The sequence below is a fragment of the Oncorhynchus gorbuscha genome, linkage group LG12 (assembly GCF_021184085.1).
Source record: "Oncorhynchus gorbuscha isolate QuinsamMale2020 ecotype Even-year linkage group LG12, OgorEven_v1.0, whole genome shotgun sequence".
In the NCBI taxonomy this organism is placed as follows: Eukaryota; Metazoa; Chordata; class Actinopteri; order Salmoniformes; family Salmonidae; genus Oncorhynchus; species Oncorhynchus gorbuscha.
Genome location: NC_060184.1, coordinates 9471178 through 9477396, shown reverse-complemented (window position 1 = coordinate 9477396; position 6219 = coordinate 9471178).

Genomic DNA, 6219 nt, shown 5'->3' with positions numbered 1-6219 from the left:
GTCAAGATTATGATCCACATTTTTCACCCTGTCCTGATCGTATCACCATGACGTATGATTGTGTTGTAGGCCTAGACAGAGGACAGGATCAGGTCAGTTTCAAGGACAGGTGGGAGTGAGTCGAATAGATAGATACTCTGTGTATACAAAAGCTATTTTCATGACACAGACCAGTGGTCACCAAACTTGTCAAGATCACTTTCTGAGTCTAAATGTTGAGATCTACCACTCTGATTTTTTTATTTACATGACTTTTTATATATTTTAATTTTAATTTATATATGCCATTTAGCAGATGCTTTTATCCAAAGCGACTTAGTCATGTGTGCATACATTCTACGTATGGGTGGTCCCGGGGATCAAACACACTACCCTGGCGTTACAAGCGCCATGCTCTACCAACTGAGCTACAGAAGGACCATGGCAAGTCAGTTAAGAACAAATTCTTATTTTCAATGATGGTCTAGGAACAGTGGGTTAACTGCCTGTTCAGGGGCAGAACGACAGACCTTGTCAGTTCGAGGGTTTTGAACTTGAAACCTTTCAGTTACTAGTGCAACACTCTAACCACTAGGCTACCCTGCCGACTTAAAAATATAAGCCTATGGAACTTTAACAAATTAAAAACAGTACTGTAGCAATGAGGTTTGTGCAGTAAACTACAGGCCCAATAGATTAACACCACATACTGGCTTTGCTTGAATTTACATGTCAACGCAGCAGACTGAGGGTCCGTCTCTCAACATCCCTCCTCTCTCCCTTTCCTCCACTGACACTGACCAAAAAGGAACACCGTCTTCCAGCTGATGGAGAAACTCGAGTCGCACAGCATTATTTCTGCCTCATGCACAAATTCATGTTGTTACTCCTATAAACAGAGAAAGTTAAATATTTCTCGATATTAAAAAAGCCCCAAGCCGCTAATAATAACAACAACGCCTATAGATCCACGTTCCTCCTCATTCATTAGAGCTGCAGTGCTTGTTGTAGTGCTGAGTGGAAATAGGAAGAACGGCCATTTAATGGTTTCTAAAAGTGTTGAATACAGAGTGTTGACAGTGTAAGAACTTAAACATCAACTCAACTCATAAAAACAGCAGCTCTTTGCTGCATTCGTTGACAGTCTCTCTCTAGTCATAGTTGTAAACGTTTAGAAATCTCCCAGTGTCAACTTTGCCGTAGATTTCTTCTATGCCTGCTATGTTACTGCAGACTCGGTCATCTGAGCAATCTGATTGGCCAGCGGTGACATAATGCACATAGTTTCCTCTCCAGGCCCACCGGGTAGGTAGTTTGTGTACCTTCAGACACATGAAATGGCAACAGTTTGCCTACCCGGCACGCAGGGCAGCTGAATTGGCTGCACCTACCACCAACAGCCCGAGAAAAAAAATAGGGACACAATGATTTGGGTTTTTTACAGAAATGTTTGGCAATCGACTAGAAATTACTTGGAGATCGACAAGTCGATCGTGATCAACAGGTTGGTGACCACTGACATAGACTAACCTGGTGAATCCAGGTGAAAGCTATGATCCCTTACTGATGTCACTTGTTAAATCCACTTCAATCCGTGTAGGTGAAGGGTAGGAGAGGTTAAAGAAGGATTTTTAAGCCTTGAGACAATCGAGACACAGTGGTGGTTCTAGACCATTTCATCTGGGGGGGGCAAGCTGGGGCCAGTTGTACTGTTAGAGGGGCCAGTTGTACTATTAGAGGGGCCAGTTGCACTGTTAGAGGGGCCAGTTGTACTGTTAGAGGGGCCAGGTGTACTGTTAGAGGGGCCAGTTGTACTGTTAGAGGGGCCAGGTGAACTGTTAGAGGGGCCAGCTGTACTGTTAGAGGGGCCAGTTGTACTGTTAGAGGGGCCAGGTGTACTGTTAGAGGGGCCAGTTGTACTGTTAGAGGGGCCAGTTGTACTGTTAGAGGGGCCAGTTACATTAATAATGGATGTAAAAATAAAAAATAAAAGAATGACAGCAAAAACTAGTTATGTAAAAATGATTTCATACTCCACATTTAGGGGGGCCGCAAGGGGGTCCAAAATAGTTGTCACAGGGGCACTGCCACCCCCCCTCCCCTCCCCAGAACCGCTAGTGTTGAGACATGGATGGTGCATGTGTGCCATTCAGAGGGTGAATGGGAAAGACAAAATATTGATTAAGTGCCTTTGAATGCGCACCAGTCTGAGTGTGTCAAGAACTGAAACACTGCTGAGGTTTTCATGCTCAACAGGTTCCCGTGTCTATCAAGAATGGGGGGGGGGGTGCAACTCAATATTAGGAAGGTGTTGAAAACGCCACATGTTTCAGCTTGTGGTTTTGATAGCTGAGCTGGACGCTGGACGGTGTAGGAAAACATGACTTTAGCCAAGACTCAGGGAGCCGTCTGGTGAAGGAGAGCCAAGAGACCTAAGGGGCTCGTGAGGATGCCACACACAGACATCCACGGACATTAACAAACACACACACACACATGTTGCGAGTGTAACCGATGTGAAATGGCTAGCTAGTTAGCGGTGGTGCGAGCTTATAAGCGTTTAAATCGGTGACGTCACTCGCTCTGAGACCTTGAAGTAGTTGTTCCCCTTAATCTGCAACGGCCACGGCTTTTGCGGAGCGATGGGTAACGATGCTTCGAGGGTCCCTGGTTCGAGCAGAGGGTCCCTGGTTCGAGCAGAGCGTCCCTGGTTCGAGCAGAGGGTCCCTGGTTCGAGCAGAGGGTCCCTGGTTCGAGCAGAGGGTCCCTGGTTCGAGCAGAGCGTCCCTGGTTCGAGCAGAGGGTCCCTGGTTCATGCAGAGGGTCCCTGGTTTGACCAGAGGGTCCCTGGTACGAGCAGAGGGTCCCTGGTTCGAACCCACACACACTCACTCACACACGCATACACACACACTCACACTCACACACACACCCACACACACACACTCACACACACACACTCACACACACACACACTCACACACACTCTCACACACACTCACACACACACACGCACACTCAGACACACACACATACACACTCCAGCAGTATACCCTTGCTGTGACTGTGAAAACCCCAAGATGAGAATGTCAGCTGATGTCTTTGTTATACTATATTACCTTGCACATCATCATATCTGACCCAGACCTTCCTACCTACCACATCATGACTGACCCAGACCTTCCTACCTACCACATCATGACTGACCCAGACCTTCCTACCTACCACATCATGACTGACCCAGACCTTCCTAAACTACCACATCATCATGTCTGACCCAGACCTTCCTACCTACCACATCATGTCTGACCCAGACCTTCCTTCCTACCACATCATCATATCTGACCCAGACCTTCCTACCTACCACATCATGACTGACCCAGACCTTCCTAACCTACCACATCATCATGTCTGACCCAGACCTTCCTACCTACCACATCATGTCTGACCCAGACCTTCCTTCCTACCACATCATCATATCTGACCCAGACCTTCCTACCTACCACATCATCATGTCTGACCCAGACCTACCTACCTACCACATCATCATGTCTGACCCAGACCTTCCTACCTACCACATCATCATGTCTGACCCAGACCTACCTACCTACCACATCATCATGTCTGACCCAGACCTTCCTACCTACCACATCATATCTGACCCAGACCTTCCTATCTACCACATCATCATGTCTGACAAAGACCTACCTACGACATCATCATGTCTGACCCAGACCTTCCTACCTACCACATCATCATGTCTGACCCAGACCTTCCTACCTACCACATCATCATGTCTGACAAAGACCTACCTACGACATCATCATATCTGACACAGACCTTCCTACCTACCACATCATCATATCTGACCCAGACCTTCATACCTACCACATCATATCTGACCCAGACCTTCCTACCTACCACATAATCATGTCTGACAAAGACCTACCTACGACATCATCATGTCTGACCCAGACCTTCCTACCTACCACATCATCATGTCTGACCCAGACCTTCCTACCTACCACATCATCATATCTGACCCAGACCTTCATACCTACCACATCATATCTGACCCAGACCTTCCTACCTACCACATCATATCTGACCCAGACCTTCCTATCTACCACATCATCATGTCTGACAAAGACCTACCTACGACATCATCATGTCTGACCCAGACCTTCCTACCTACCACATCATCATGTCTGACCCAGACCTTCCTACCTACCACATCATCATGTCTGACAAAGACCTACCTACGACATCATCATATCTGACACAGACCTTCCTACCTACCACATCATCATATCTGACCCAGACCTTCCTACCTACCACATCATATCTGACCCAGACCTTCCTACCTACCACATCATGTCTGACCCAGACCTTCCTACCTACCACATAATCATGACTGACACAGACCTTCCTACCTACCACATCATATCTGACCCAGACCTTCATACCTACCACATCATCATATCTGACCCAGACCTTCATACCTACCACATCATCATATCTGACCCAGACCTTCCTACCTACCACATCATCATATCAAATCAAATCAAATCAAATTTTATTTGTCACATACACATGGTTAGCAGATGTTAATGCGAGTGTAGCGAAATGCTTGTGCTTCTAGTTCCGACAATGCAGTAATAACCAACAAGTAATCTAACTAACAATTCCAATTCCAAAACTACTGTCTTATACACAGTGTAAGTGACCCAGACCTTCCTTCCTACGACCACATCATTTGTCTGACCCAGATGTATCATAGTCAATGACAGTTCACATGCACCAATACCCAGACATATTCATCACGTCTGACCCAGATGTATCATAGTCAATGACAGTTCACCTGCACCAATACCCAGACATATTCATCACGTCTGACCCAGATGTATCATAGTCAATGACCGTTCACCTGCACCAATACCCAGACATATTCATCACGTCTGACCCAGATGTATCATAGTCAATGACAGTTCACCTGCACCAATACCCAGACATATTCATCACGTCTGACCCAGATGTATCATAGTCAATGACAGTTCACCTGCACCAATACCCAGACATATTCATCACGTCTGACCCAGATGTATCATAGTCAATGACAGTTCACCTGCACCAATACCCAGACATATTCATCACGTCTGACCCAGATGTATCATAGTCAATGACCGTTCACCTGCACCAATACCCAGACATATTCATCACGTCTGACCCAGATGTATCATAGTCAATGACAGTTCACCTGCACCAATACCCAGACATATTCATCACGTCTGACCCAGATGTATCATAGTCAATGACAGTTCACCTGCACCAATACCCAGACATATTCATCACGTCTGACCCAGATGTATCATAGTCAATGACAGTTCACCTGCACCAATACCCAGACATATTCATCACGTCTGACCCAGATGTATCATAGTCAATGACCGTTCACCTGCACCAATACCCAGACATATTCATCACGTCTGACCCAGATGTATCATAGTCAATGACAGTTCACCTGCACCAATACCCAGACATATTCATCATGTCCCTTCTTGTATTCTCACTCGTCTTTACTTTCAGAGAATGTTAAACGAGTTGAATGAAATACATTGCATTCATTGGAGAGTACTCACAACGGTCTCCTGCAACTAAACTATAGTTATATTCATTCTCACATATCGTTTGAACTATAGTCAATTTTGGCCATACAAGTACAAAAATAGTGACACCGAACCACAGATATCCTATAAATGACGATGCCCAGAACATCCACAAATGCATTTAGGCCATAGGTCACATGGAATATAATTATATTTTTGACCTGATAAAAAATAACAACAGGTAATAAGTACATGACATCTGTGTGTGTGGATTTGCTGGAAATCCAGGTGTTCTCATCCGTATCATTGCAGAATGGCCCTCAGGCGCCTCTCTAGTGAGCTCACAACGACTCCTAGCGGACAAACCCGGAACAGCAGTAGGGAATAAAATCCCTTCCGTTGCCTGATTGAGCATCCTCTACAAAACCTCTGAAGCGCAGTCGGGGAAACAAATAAGGACCCGTTTCTATACGAGTTCTAATAGCACCTCTATTTTCATTCAACTTTTCACATAGATGTACAGCAGTCTGGTGATAAAGACACATGTGCATGACTTGCCACTTGGCCAGAAAACTTGATTGATGATGGCAATTCTGGGATTGAGAATTAAAACAACATTTATCAAACATGCGCA